The sequence below is a fragment of the Pseudophryne corroboree genome, chromosome 2 (genome assembly GCF_028390025.1).
Source record: "Pseudophryne corroboree isolate aPseCor3 chromosome 2, aPseCor3.hap2, whole genome shotgun sequence".
Taxonomy (NCBI): Eukaryota; Metazoa; Chordata; class Amphibia; order Anura; family Myobatrachidae; genus Pseudophryne; species Pseudophryne corroboree.
The window spans coordinates 887,655,164-887,670,312 of NC_086445.1; the positions used below are offsets into that span (position 1 = coordinate 887,655,164).

Below are 15,149 nucleotides of genomic sequence, written 5' to 3' on the forward strand. Positions count from 1 at the left end.
TCGTTGTCAGGTGTTTCATGCACTGGGTGTCATGCTCGTTGCTAGGAGGTAGTCCTTGTTGCTAGGGCTGTGCTCCCAGTGCCACATATGACCCCAGTGCCAGATATTCCCCCACGGTGCCAGGTACTCACATGCCCCCGGTGCCAAATATAGCCCCCCCATGTGCCAGGTACACATATACCCCCCCCCCCAGTGCCACATATGCCCCCAATGCCAGATATTCCCCCCCAGTGCCACATATGCCCCCAGTGCCAGATATTCCCCCCGTGCCAGATATGCCGCCAGTGCCATATATTCCCCCCCAGTGCCACATATGCCCCCAGTGCCAGATATTCCCCCAGTGCCAGATATCCCCCCTAGTGCCAGACATCCCCCCCCAGTGCCAGACATCCCCCCCCAGTGCCATATATGCCCCAGTGCCAGACATCCCCCCCCAAGTGCCAGATATCCCCCCCAGTGCCAGACATCCCCCCCCAGTGCCATATATGCCCCAGTGCCAGACATCCCCCCCCCAGTGCCATATATGCCCCAGTGCCAGACCCCCCCCCCCAGTGCCAGATATCCCCCCCAGTGCCAGACATCCCCCCCCCAGTGCCATATATGCCCCAGTGCCAGATATCCCCCCTAGTGCCAGACATCTCCCCCCCAGTGCCATATATGCCCCAGTGCCAGACATCCCCCCCCCCAGTGCCAGATATCCCCCCCAGTGCCAGACATCCCCCCCCCCAGTGCCATATATGCCCCAGTGCCAGACATCCCCCCCCCAGTGCCAGATATCCCCCCAGTGCCAGACATCCCCCCCCCAGTGCCATATATGCCCCAGTGCCAGATATCCCCCCTAGTGCCAGACATCTCCCCCCCAGTGCCATATATGCCCCAGTGCCAGACATCCCCCCCCCAGTGCCAGATATCCCCCCCAGTGCCAGACATCCCCCCCCCAGTGCCATATATGCCCCAGTGCCAGATATCCCCCCTAGTGCCAGACATCTCCCCCCCAGTGCCATATATGCCCCAGTGCCAGACATCCCCCCCCCCCCCCCAGTGCCAGATATTCCTCCCAGTGCCGCCGTCGCCGTCGCCGCCGCCGCTTATTGGAGGGACACGGAGGGCACAGATCGCCTCTCCTGTGTCCCTCCTGCTGCATCATCTCCGGCGGCCGCGGGTCTAATAGGGGGAAGTGCCGTCCGTGAGCCAATTAGAGCTCACGGACGGCACTTCCCCCTATTAGACCCGCGGCCGCCGGCGATGATGCAGGAGGGACACAGGAGAGGCACACGCTGTGCCGTCCGTGTCCCTCCAACAAGCGGCGGCGGGAAGGAGAAAGCAGTCTGACATGCGGGCGCTCGTCCGCATGTCAGTCTGCTGTAATCAGTGGCGCCCCCGCAGCCCCTCGCCCCCAAGCCACCGCGAGGACTGCGGGGGCAGTAGTTACGCCACTGGTCCAATCAACTTATCTCATGGATTGGCCGCATGAACTCGGTGAAAATTAACGTACTCCCTCGGCTTCTATACCTTTTTCAAACCCTTCCTATATATATCCCTCCCTATGTATTTAAATTATTGCAATTTCATACGTCTCACTTTGTATGGGCCGGTAAACGCCCTAGGGTAAAATTGAGTATATTGCAGCGCCCTTCCCGTGGTGAAGGCTTAGGTATCCCCGATTTCAAAAGATATTACTTGGCAGCTCAACTTGCTCACTGTGTGCAATGGTGCAATCCCGAGGCGAGAAAGATTTGGGTGGATATTGAGGCAGATGATCTGGGCCTCTCCTCGCTCTCGTCCCTACTATGGCTCCCTAAAACACGTCGTCCCTGATCGATGCTCTCTCATCCGATAGTTTTGTGCACTTTATCCATCTGGGACTATGTCAATAGGAAATATAAATTAGCTCCCTGCCCATCCCCTTTAATCCCTCTATTCCATAATCCTGATTTCCCTCCGGGTTTGCTTAGGTCGGCTTTCCCTAGGTGGAAGAGAGGTAATATTCTATATCTCAATGATATTACTACGAATGTTAGTTTCCCCCAATTTTCCCAGATTCAGGAACGGATTGGGTCCCCCTCTGCTGACTTTTATCAATACCTACAGATCAGACATTTTCATTCTAAAATGGGAAATCTCCTTAGTCAAAGGCCACTCTCGAGCTTTGAGACATTTTGTTGAAAACGCTCCTCAACTAAAGGTTTAATTTCCAATCTTTCCGCACTACTGGTCGGGGTGGCATCTGCTACAGGAGACTCTCACGAGATTGCGTGGGGGAGGGACTTAGGTTCTGATCTGACCTCTGAAGATTGGTCAGAGATATGGGACAACGCTGCCTCTAGTTCAATATGCGTCAAATTTAAAGAAAACGTATATAAATTGATCTACAGGTGGTATTATGTACCCTCCAAGCTGCGGGCTATGTTTCCCGATACCTCCGATAGATGCTGGAGGGGAATTTCTGAAGGGGTACCTTTATGCATATTTGGTGGCGATACCCTAAGATCACTAAACTCTGGAAAGAGATTGTATTCCTTATTTCTCTGACGTCCTAGTGGATGCTGGGACTTCCGTAAGGACCATGGGGAATAGCAGCTCCGCAGGAGACTGGGCACAAAAGTAAAAGCTTTAGACTAGCTGGTGTGCACTGGCTCCTCCCCCTATGACCCTCCTCCAAGCCTCAGTTAGATTTTTGTGCCCGAACGAGAAGGGTGCAGGCTAGGTGGCTCTCCTGAGCTGCTTAGAAGTAAAAGTTTAAATAGGTTTTTTATTTTCAGTGAGTCCTGCTGGCAACAGGCTCACTGCATCGTGGGACTAAGGGGAGAAGAAGCGAACTCACCTGCGTGCAGAGTGGATTGGGCTTCTTGGCTACTGGACATTAGCTCCAGAGGGACGATCACAGGTTCAGCCTGGATGGGTCCCGGAGCCGCGCCGCCGGCCCCCTTACAGAGCCAGAAGAGCGAAGAGGTCCGGAGAAAGCGGCGGCAGAAGACGTTCCTGTCTTCAAATAAGGTAGCGCACAGCACTGCAGCTGTGCGCCATTGCTCTCAGCACACTTCACACTCCGGTCACTGAGGGTGCAGGGCGCTGGGGGGGAGCGCCCTGAGACGCAATAAAACACTATAAAAACCTTATATGGCTAAAGAAATGCATCACATATAGCTCCTGGGCTATATGGATGCATTTAACCCCTGCCAGTTTTCCTGAAAAAAGCGGGAGAAAAGGCCGCCGTGAAGGGGGCGGAGCCTTTCTCCTCAGCACACAAGCGCCATTTTCTTTCACAGCTCCGCTGGAAGGACGGCTCCCTGACTCTCCCCTGCAGTCCTGCTACAAGAATCAGGGTAAAACAAGAGAGGGGGGCACTATTGGCAGCAAATATAAAACAGCAGCTATAAAGGGAGAAACACTTGTATAAGGTTATCCCTGTATATATATATATAGCGCTCTGGTGTGTGCTGGCAAACTCTCCCTCTGTCTCCCCAAAGGGCTCGTGGGGTCCTGTCCTCTATCAGAGCATTCCCTGTGTGTGTGCTGGGTGTCGGTACGATTGTGTCGACATGTATGAGGAGGAAAATGATGTGGAAGCAGAGCAATTGCCTGTGTTAGTGATGTCACCCCCTAGGGAGTCGACACCTGATTGGATGGTCGTATTTAAAGAATTACGTGACAATGTCAGCACTTTGCAAAAAACTGTTGACGACATGAGACAGCCGGCAAACCAATTAGTGCCTGTTCAGGCGTCTCAGACACCGTCAGGAGCGCTAAAACGCCCGTTACCTCAGATGGTCGACACAGACCCAGACACGGATACTGAATCCAGTGTCGACGGTGAGGAGACAAACGTAATGTCCAGTAGGGCCACATGTTACATGATCACGGCAATGAAGGAGGCATTGAACATTTCTGACACTACAAGTACCACAAAAAAGGGTATTATGTGGGGTGTGAAAAAACTACCAGTAGTTTTTCTGGAATTAGATGAATTAAATGAGGTGTGTGATAAAGCGTGGGTTTCCCCCGATAAAAAACTGCTGATTTCTAATAAATTATTGGCACTATACCCTTTCCCGCCAGAGGTTAGGGCACGTTGGGAAACACCCCCTAGGGTAGATAAGGCGCTCACACGCTTATCAAAACAAGTGGCGTTACCGTCTCCTGATACGGCCGCCCTCAAGGAACCAGCTGATAGAAGGCTGGAAAATATCCTAAAAGGTATATACACACATACCGGTGTTATACTGCGACCAGCAATCGCCTCAGCCTGGATGTGCAGCGCTGGAGTGGCTTGGTCGGATTCCCTGACTGAAAATATTGACACCCTGGATAGGGACAGTATATTATTAACTATAGAGCATTTAAAGGATGCATTACTATATATGCGAGATGCACAGAGGGATATTTGCACCCTGGCATCTAGAGTGAGTGCGATGTCCATTTCTGCCAGAAGAACGTTATGGACGCGACAGTGGTCAGGTGATGCGGATTCCAAACGACATATGGAAGTATTGCCGTATAAAGGGGAGGAGTTATTTGGGGTCGGTCTATCGGACCTGGTGGCCACGGCAACGGCTGGAAAATCCACCTTTTTACCCCAGGTCACCTCTCAGCAGAAAAAGACACCGTCTTTTCAAACTCAGTCCTTTCGTCCCTATAAGGGCAAGCGGGAAAAAGGCCGCTCATTTCTGCCCCGGGGCAGAGGAAGGGGAAAAAGACTACACCAGGCAGCCTCTTCCCAGGAGCAGAAGCCCTCCCCCGCTTCTGCCAAGTCTTCAGCATGACGCTGGGGCTCTACATGCGGACTCAGGCACGGTGGGGGGTCGTCTCAAGAAATTCAGCGTGCAGTGGGCTCACTCGCAAGTGGACCCCTGGATCCTGCAGGTAGTATCACAGGGGTACAAATTGGAATTCGAGACGTCTCCCCCTCGCCGGTTCCTGAAGTCTGCTCTACCAACGTCTCCCTCCGACAGGGAGGCAGTATTGGAAGCTATTCACAAGCTGTATTCCCAGCAGGTGATAATCAAGGTACCCCTCCTACAACAGGGAAAGGGGTATTATTCCACGCTGTTTGTGGTACCGAAGCCGGACGGCTCGGTGAGACCAATTTTAAATCTAAAATCTTTGAACACTTACATAAAAAGGTTCAAATTCAAGATGGAGTCACTCAGAGCAGTGATAGCGAACCTGGAAGAAGGGGACTATATGGTATCTCTAGACATCAAAGATGCTTATCTCCATGTCCCAATCTACCCTTCTCACCAAGGGTACCTCAGGTTTGTGATACAAAACTGTCATTATCAGTTTCAGACGCTGCCGTTTGGATTGTCCACGGCACCACGGGTCTTTACCAAGGTAATGGCCGAAATGATGATTCTTCTTCGAAGAGAAGGCGTATTAATTATCCCTTACTTGGACGATCTCCTGATAAGGGCAAGGTCCAGGGAGCAGTTAGAGGTCGGAGTAGCACTATCTCAGGTAGTGCTACGTCAGCACGGGTGGATTCTAAATATCCCAAAATCACAGCTGATTCCAACAACACGTCTACTGTTCCTAGGGATGATTCTGGACACAGTCCAGAAAAAGGTTTTTCTCCCGGAGGAGAAGGCCAGGGAGTTATCCGAGCTAGTCAGGAACCTCCTAAAACCAGGACAAGTGTCAGTGCATCAATGCACGAGAGTCCTGGGAAAAATGGTGGCTTCTTACGAAGCGATTCCATTCGGAAGATTCCATGCAAGAACTTTTCAGTGGGATCTGCTGGACAAATGGTCCGGATCGCATCTTCAGATGCATCAGCGGATAACCCTATCTCCAAGGACAAGGGTGTCTCTCCTGTGGTGGTTACAGAGGGCTCATCTTCTAGAGGGCCGCAGATTCGGCATTCAGGATTGGATGCTGGTGACCACGGATGCCAGCCTGAGAGGCTGGGGAGCAGTCACACAGGGAAAAAATTTCCAGGGCTTGTGGTCAAGCATGGAAACGTCTCTTCACATAAATATCCTAGAACTAAGGGCCATTTACAATGCCCTAAGTCAAGCAAGGCCTCTGCTTCAGGGTCAACCGGTATTGATCCAGTCGGACAACATCACGGCTGTCGCCCACGTAAACAGACAGGGCGGCACAAGAAGCAGGAGGGCAATGGCAGAAGCTGCAAGGATTCTCCGCTGGGCGGAAAATCATGTGATAGCACTGTCAGCAGTGTTCATTCCGGGAGTGGACAACTGGGAAGCAGACTTCCTCAGCAGACACGACCTCCACCCGGGGGAGTGGGGACTTCATCCAGAAGTCTTCCAAGTGATTGTAAACCGTTGGGAAAAACCAAAGGTGGACATGATGGCGTCCCGTCTCAACAAGAAACTGGACAGATATTGCGCCAGGTCAAGGGACCCTCAGGCAATAGCGGTGGACGCTCTGGTAACACCGTGGGTGTTCCAGTCGGTGTATGTGTTCCCTCCTCTGCCTCTCATACCAAAAGTACTGAGAATCATAAGAAGGAGAGGAGTAAGAACTATACTCGTGGCTCCGGATTGGCCAAGAAGAACTTGGTACCCGGAGCTGCAAGAGATGCTCACGGAGGACCCGTGGCCTCTACCTCTAAGAAAGGACCTGATTCAGCAGGGACCTTGCCTGTTCCAAGACTTACCGCGGCTGCGTTTGACGGCATGGTGGTTGAACGCCGGATCCTGAAGGAAAAAGGCATTCCAGATGAAGTCATCCCTACCCTGATCAAAGCCAGGAAGGATGTAACCGCAAAACATTATCACCGCATTTGGCGGAAATATGTTGCGTGGTGTGAGGCCAAGAAGGCCCCTACAAAGGAATTTCAACTGGGTCGTTTCCTGCATTTCCTGCAAGCAGGATTGTCTATGGGCCTAAAATTAGGATCCATTAAGGTTCAAATTTCGGCCCTGTCGATCTTCTTCCAGAAGGAACTGGCTTCAATTCCTGAAGTCCAGACTTTTGTAAAGGGGGTACTGCATATACAGCCTCCCTTTGTGCCTCCAGTGGCACCCTGGGATCTCAATGTGGTTTTGGGATTCCTAAAATCACATTGGTTCGAACCACTTGCCACAGTGGATTTAAAATATCTCACATGGAAAGTGGTAATGCTGTTAGCCCTGGCTTCAGCCAGGCGCGTATCAGAATTGGCGGCTTTATCCTATAAAAGCCCTTACCTGATATTTCATTCGGATAGGGCGGAATTGAGGACTCGTCCTCAATTTCTCCCTAAGGCCTGCCACAGCCAAAATCTGTTAAAGCCCATTCCACAAGGAAGGTGGGCTCATCTTGGGCGGCTGCCCGAGGGGTCTCGGCTTTACAACTTTGCCGAGCAGCTACTTGGTCAGGGGCAAACACGTTTGCTAAATTCTACAAATTTGATACCCTGGCTGAGGAGGACCTTGAGTTCTCTCATTCGGTGCTGCAGAGTCATCCGCACTCTCCCACCCGTTTGGGAGCTTTGGTATAATCCCCATGGTCCTTACAGAAGTCCCAGCATCCACTAGGACGTCAGAGAAAATAAGAATTTACTTACCGATAATTCTATTTCTCGTAGTCCGTAGTGGATGCTGGGCGCCCATCCCAAGTGCGGATTGTCTGCAATACTTGTATATAGTTATTGTTACAAAAAAATCGGGTTGTTTATTGTTGTGAGTCATCTTTTCAGAGGCTCCTACGGTTATCATACTGTTAACTGGGTTCAGATCACAGGTTGCACGGTGTGATTGGTGTGGCTGGTATGAGTCTTACCCGGGATTCAAAATCCTTCCTTATTATGTACGCTCGTCCGGGCACAGTATCCTAACTGAGGCTTGGAGGAGGGTCATAGGGGGAGGAGCCAGTGCACACCAGCTAGTCTAAAGCTTTTACTTTTGTGCCCAGTCTCCTGCGGAGCCGCTATTCCCCATGGTCCTTACGGAAGTCCCAGCATCCACTACGGACTACGAGAAATAGAATTATCGGTAAGTAAATTCTTATTTTCCAGTGTTCTTGAGGTTTCCGTCCCCTATGACCCTAAATATTTCCTTCTCCCGCTGGGGTTTCCGGATTTAACTAGACATCAAAATATACTGGCGCGACATATTATAAATGCCACAACATGTCAAATAGCAACTGATTGGAAAAAGCCCTCGCCTCCCTCTTTAAACTCTATTATCTCTCATATTTGGTTTAACTATAAGATGGAATATATAACGAGCATAATCAAACACTCTGCCAAATCCTTTGATAAGATCTGGAGCCCTTGGCTGACATCTCAACATGCCTCTTCTCCATTCTTCGGCTAATATCTCCCACGGGATAGACATTCTATATTAATTTTTTTTTTAATGTTTTTTTTTTATATATATATTTTCCCCCTGTTGATCATGACCTCCCTCTTGCCCCCCCCCCCCCGCCCCGCCCCACAATGGTGTATTACTCGACTCTTCTTCTTCCTCTTCTTCTCATTTTTTCTCTTTTTCTATTTCCTTTTCATACTTTGTCCTCTTACGGTTTGACTTACCGTCCTATGTGAGGATACTCTCTTCTCTCCATAAACAAAATTGGATCACTCAGTTGATTGTTATGACTTAGTTTTATTGAATACTCTTTTAATTATGTGAATGTATATCAGTGTTCTGTGCGTCTTTTTGTATTGCATTATGGTCCCTTTAATAAAAAGTTTATTTAAAAAAAAAAACAGCTAGAATCACATAATGTGAGCCTTTTTTGTTCTTACAGTATTATTTGTTGTCGTGTTGGATAGCGATGTTAGTCCACACAGCGTCACTTAACCAGGATGATTGGTTTATTCATATAACTGAGATAACAGCTTGTAGTAAATAGAAGATGTTCTGTAGCAGCAGGAACTCACAGTATACATGTGATGCAGTACAGCGGTGACACAGCGACTTAGTACACACAGGATGCGGCTGCGGGGTAGACAAGGTCACACACTCAGGAGAGCAGAAGCTGCACGTCAGTGCAGTTTTCTCTTCCAGGAAGAACTCTCTCAGACTGTGCACTAAGCACCTCCTCCTGCACTGAGCTGACACTAGAAAACACTAGAGCAGGGAAGCTGCCTCTAGTGCTGGGAATGGAGACAGACCACAGAGTGATCCACTGTCTAACACCACCCCTCGCTCAAGGCTGTCTCCGGTTACAAACATTTGTATAACACTTTATCAAAACATTTCTCAATAAAGTTTTCCTGTAACCGAAAACACATTAATAAAGCATGGTAAGCAAACAGTAAAACAAATCAACATTTCTCAAAAGTATTCCAGTCCACATTTTGTCATGAACATATTCAGCAAGTGTGATGACAGTCCCTTTGTCAGCATTGCTCTCGCTTGCTATGTAATCCACATTGACAGACTTGTTTTCCACTAACTCACGGATAAAGTGATGTCTAACGGCAATGTGTTTGGACCGTCCATAATGCTTGGTGCTGGAAGACAAATCAGTTGCTCCCTTGTTCTCACAAACAATGTTGATAGTCTCACTGTGGTAAAGAAGGCTAAGCTCATATAAAGTCTCCTTCATCCATAAAGCTTCTTTTGCAGTTTCTGTAAGTGCCATATATTTTGCCTCAGTAGTGGATAGGGCAACAGTGGGTTGCTTTCTGCTCGCCCAGCTGACGGCTGCGCCTGCCAAAACTAACAAGTATCCCGTGTAGGAACGACGGACATCCTCATCTGATCCCCAATCGGCATCACAGAAAACTTCCAAAGTCGTACCTTTTGACTTTGTAGACACCAACTGTAATGAACTTGTACCTTTTAAGTACCTTAAGATTCTGTTGACAGCAATCCATTGTTGCCTCCCAGGGTTAATTGCAAACTGGCTTGGCCAGATCACTGCATGTGTGATGACGGGGCGAGTCCCAATACTTGCATACATCAAGCTACCAACAGTATTTTGATACGGAATCTCTCTCGTTTCCTCTATCTCCTCCTGGCTGGTTGGTGAAATGGCCTTTACCATCTTTATGCTTTTGTCAATAGGAGTTCTCACTGGTTTTGCATCAGACAGTCCATACTTGCGAAATATTGCTTCAATATATGTCTGCTGATCAATTGTAACAGTCCCATCTTTCAGGTTTTGTACAATTCTCATGCCTAACAAATGATTTGCAGGGCCTAAATCCTTTAGGTTGAATCTTTGTTTCAGCTGCTGTTGGTTGCACCAGGTTGCTGAAGCGATTAGTCTCTTTCTAATTTTGCACCATACATTTGTCCTGTGTAACTCATTTTCTCAAGAACACTTATAGCAATGGGATTGCTTCCCAAATCTGGCACGAACAAGACGTCTTGGGTGTCCATAATAACGGTTTCACCTTTAATTCTCAGATGCACTGTGATTGTCCCAAATTTTGAAGCAGTATGGACTTTGTCTCCAATCCCTTTTACTGTAATGGGTTCACATGCTATCAGTGAATTTAACCATTCCTGATTACAACTGAAATGCATAGTGGCCCCCAAGTCCATGTACCAGCAATCCTTCTTGTGACTATCGGCTACATTAAGTGCTGACTCATTTGGTTTATCACGCTTCTTCTGCGTACCATTGCAATTTCTCAGTCTGCAATCTGAGGCCTTGTGCGCCACATTGTGACATATAATGCACTTGAACTTGAGCTTTTTGGACTTAGTACCTTTTGTGTATAAGGCAGAACCCTCAGCATATGTCTTGACAGGAATACGTTCTTGGAACTGCAGCAGCTTGGCTCTTACAATTTCTGTTGTCAGCTTGGTATCGTTAGACTCCAAAGCTACTACCAGTAAATCGAATTCTGGTGTCATATTTTGTAACATCGCCACCACCACTTCCTCATTGTCCACCTGTGCCCCCACAAATGCTAACTGCTGAGCTATTGACAGTATTTTATCAATATAATCATTTATGTCCTTACAGGCACTTAACTTTGTCCCGTACAGTTTATTCTTCTCATCAGACCTTTGTTCTCTGCTATTTGCAGAGCTGCCCTCATGTCTGACACTTTCCCGCTGATAATGGAGTAGACATGTTGTTCCACGGCCAAGCCTATCGTCCCGATGGCTCTATCCACTTCAAGTGAGTTTTGGTCTGCTCCTGGCTCAGTTGTGACTTTCCACAACTTTTCCCGCTTAAGCTGCATCTCCAGGGTGAATTACCACATTGTGTAATTCTGAGCCTTTTAGCTTTGTAAAGTTAATGCTGTTCCCTATATTGTACATTCTTCTCTATATTTAATAAAAGTACTCCTTCTTTAACCAGCTGCACTTTTATTTCTTATGTACCTCTGTTTTAGAATGCTTTCCGTCTTGGGGTCCTGGGCCTATAACCTGTTGGCAGAGTGTTTTGCGGTATCGGATGGGGATGTTAGTCCACACAACGGCACTTAACCAGGATGATTGGTTTATTCATATAACAGAGATAACAGCTTGTAGTATATAGAAGATGTTCTGCAGCAGCAGGAACTCACAGTATACATGTGAATCAGTACAGAGGTAACACAACATCTCAGTACACACATGATCCGGCTGCATACACACAGGGTGCGGCTGCGGGGTAAACAAGGTCACACACTCAGGAGATCAGAAGCTGCACATCAGTGCAGTTGGCTCTCCCTGGAAGAACTCTCTCAGACTGTGAGGAAGCTAAGCACCTCCTCCTGCACTGAGCTGACACTAGGCGGGAAAACACTACAGCACGGAAGCAGCCTCTAGTGCTGAGAACAGAGACAGACCACAGAGTAATCCACTGTCTAACATTAACTTCAATAACATTAATTTCCAGCCAATTTTCACCACATCACAGCTCCCAATATATAGGCCAAAGACTGGCTGGCTAAACTAAGCAACAGAGCAGCACAACACACGGCAGCTACCTGTATTTCTGTTTAAAAATGTTTTGCAATTTAGTAATGTATTAACAATAACCAATCGAACTAACCTGCAAGAACTTTCAATAAAAAACAATACAACACAGAAATTTACTAAGAATTGTGTGTGGAATATATTGCTTAAATTTAGTAGTAGTTAACAAACAGCAAAGAAAAAAAATCCTAAACCATGTGTAAAATGGCAACAGCAGACGTGGATACCCCTACACCAGCTCACATACCCCCAGCACTTGCGTATTCTCAGTGCCTAATTTGTGCCTCCTTCCTGGGGGCCCTGGGCCACTGATGACTGGCAGTCTGTGCCCATGCCTTTTTGTTGAGCAGCTCTCCAAACTTTCCCCAGTAGTAAAAACAATGTTCTGTGCCTGAAGGATAAAGTGTGGGGTACAGTGCGGAATATATTTTGAGACACACCATTAAATATTCAGCGGGTAACAGTGCAGGTTGGATACAGTGGGCTTCGGATACAGTGCAGGTTACAATGCGGGTTGGATACAGTGCGAGTTACAGTGCAGGTCAGATACAGTGCAGGTAGAATACAGTGTGGGTCAGGTACATGTAAGTCCTACTAGAGGCATTATGTGTGTAAGCGGCACTGTAGGTGGCTTTATGTGTGTAAGCGCACTAGTGGGGGCATTATGCGTGTAAGCGACACTACAGGGTGCATTATTCGTGTAAGCGGCACTAAAATGCCATGGGGGGGGGGGGAAGGTGCAAAATGTGTACACTACATGTATAGCGTTACCAGTAGAAGATGCAGAAAGTTGCACCTTTTGTCATGAAACCCCTGGCAGGAAGTAAATACAAGCCTTACTGTGGGGCATATTTTATAAGGGGCATTTTTGTGTGTGGGACATAAAATGGTGTCAGAAAAATAGAAGATAGAAAATCTCTCATTACTAAAGTTGTTTTGATTATTATCTGCCCATGGTACATCTCTGCCAGGTATCCAACCAGATTGCACAGTCAAGTACTGAGATATAATATTTGTGATAATCAATTTTATTTATTTATTTATTAACAGTTTCTTATATAGCGCAGCAAATGCCGTTGCGCTTTACAATTTGAAATAACAATAACAAACTGGGTGATAAGTCATAAAGGTAGGAAGGCCCTGCTCGCAAGCTTACAATCTATAGGGAAATAGGCATATGTACACAAGGAAAGGTGCTATCTATTGCATAGAATGAGAAGACATGTGAGAATATGTGTGGACTGTACAGAGTGGATGCAATTTGATAGGAAGGTTTATGAAAGATATGTCGGCAGTTCTGGAATTTGATACGCTTGCCTAGAGAGGTGAGTTTTCAGGGAACGCTTGAAGGTTTGGAGACTAGAGGAGAGTCTTATTGTGCGTGGTAGGGCATTCCACAGAGTGGGTGCAGCCCGATGAAAGTCCTGCAGTCGGGAGTGGGAGCGAGTAATGAGTGTGGATGAGAGACGCAGGTCTTGTGAAGAGTGAAGAGGTCGGGTTGGGAGATATTTTGTGATAAGCGAAGTGATGTACGTTGGTGTAGTTTGGTTAATGGCCTTGTGTGTGAGTAAAAGTATTTTATATTGAATGCGGTAGAGTACAGGTAACCAATGGAGGGACTGACAGAGTGGATCTGCAGACGATGAACGTCTAGCGAGGAAGATAAGCCTCTCCGCTGCATTCAGAATGGATTGTAGTGGTGAGAGTCTCGTTTTGGGAAGACCAGTTAGGAGACTATTGCAATAATCAATGCGGGAGATAATGAGAGCGTGGATTAGAGTTTTAGCAGTGTCTTGTGTAAGGTATGGTCGTATTTTGGATATGTTTTTTAGATGCATGTAACATGATCTTGAGACAGATTGAATATGGGGAACAAAGGACAGATCAGAGTCAAGGATGACACCTAGGCAGCGAGAGTTTTCAACAGTGATAGAGATATCAGGTTGGTACCTACTATTAGCCGGTGGGAATATAATGAACTCAATTATAAACTCAACTATAATTAAGCAATTTTGCTTAATTGTGTATAGGCCATAATTAATTAATTAATTACTGTCTCTTTTTCTATATTTTCTATCTTCTATTTTTCTGGACTCTCACCCGCGATCCATTGGTGTATGGTAATTCCATGTTCTGCCTAACGCCGGCAGCAGATCCATCTATGTATTTCTCATCCTACATATTATGAATACTCTATTCTCTATTAAATACGTGAACTCTCATCAGTGATCCCAGAGTAGAACGGGTATAAATTATCCCTACTATCATACCACACTGTAAACGCCCGATGTCGTCCGATCTCGGAAACTAAGCAGTGTAGGGCTTGGTCAGTACCAAGACGGGCGACCGCCTGGAAAGACTACGTTTAGTAGAGGTCCCAGTGGCTTGCAGGCTCTGTGCCCAACACTGACAGCAGATTCCCCTCTGCTCTTTTTTCTGATCCTCACTTCTTCAATTAACTCTGTTTACAACTCTTTGGCGACTGAATTGATATTGGCACTTGTGATTCCTTAATATATCAATCCTGTGTGGATTCTATTGGCTAACTTTGACAGTATGTACTTAAATCTGTGGAGCCCATAGTAGATTATCTCTAACATCACCTATTCAAGATATTAATATTGGCCCTCATTCCGAGTTGTTCGCTCGCAAGCTGCTTTTAGCAGCTTTACACACGCTAAGCCGCCGCCTACTGGGAGTGAATCTTAGCTTCTTAAAATTGCGACCGAAAGATTCTCAAAATTGCGACCACACACCTCTTAGCAGTTTCTGAGTAGCTCCAGACTTACTCGGCATCTGCGATCAGTTCAGTGCTTGTCGTTCCTGGTTTGACGTCACAAACACACCCAGCGTTCGCCCAGACACACCTCCGTTTCTTCAGCCACTCCCGCGTTTTTCCCAGAAACGGTAGCGTTTTTTCGCACACACCCATAAATCGGCCTGTTTCCGCCCAGAAACACCCACTTCCTGTCAATCACATTACGAACACCAGAACGAAGAAAAAACCTCGTAATGCCGTGAGTAAAATTCCTAACTGCATAGCAAATTTACTTGGCGCAGTCGCACTGCGGACATTGCGCATGCGCATTCGCGACTAATCGCTCCGTTGCGAAAAAAAAATAACGAGCGAACAACTCGGAATGACCCCCATTAATCAACCCTTTTAGGGACTATTTCTACTATTGTTTGCTCTACACACTATATATCCGATTTATCCAATATCAGATCATCCTTGTTGATGTATATCCTGGATATATAATTTTTTTTAAATTTTTTGTTTTTGTATCTGTTTATTGTGTCATGCATTTAACGGTCTACTATATTTTTAAC

General features: G+C 47.1%; 1 protein-coding gene and 1 pseudogene across 1 annotated transcript in view; both read left to right on the plus strand.

Annotated features, from left to right (window-relative positions):
* Positions 1-15,149, plus strand: part of PITPNM3 (PITPNM family member 3) — a 1,226,694-nt gene that overhangs the window by 539,223 nt on the left and 672,322 nt on the right. The gene's annotated exons all lie outside the window — the stretch shown is intronic.
* On the plus strand, positions 14,076-14,194 carry LOC135052361 (5S ribosomal RNA; annotated as a pseudogene).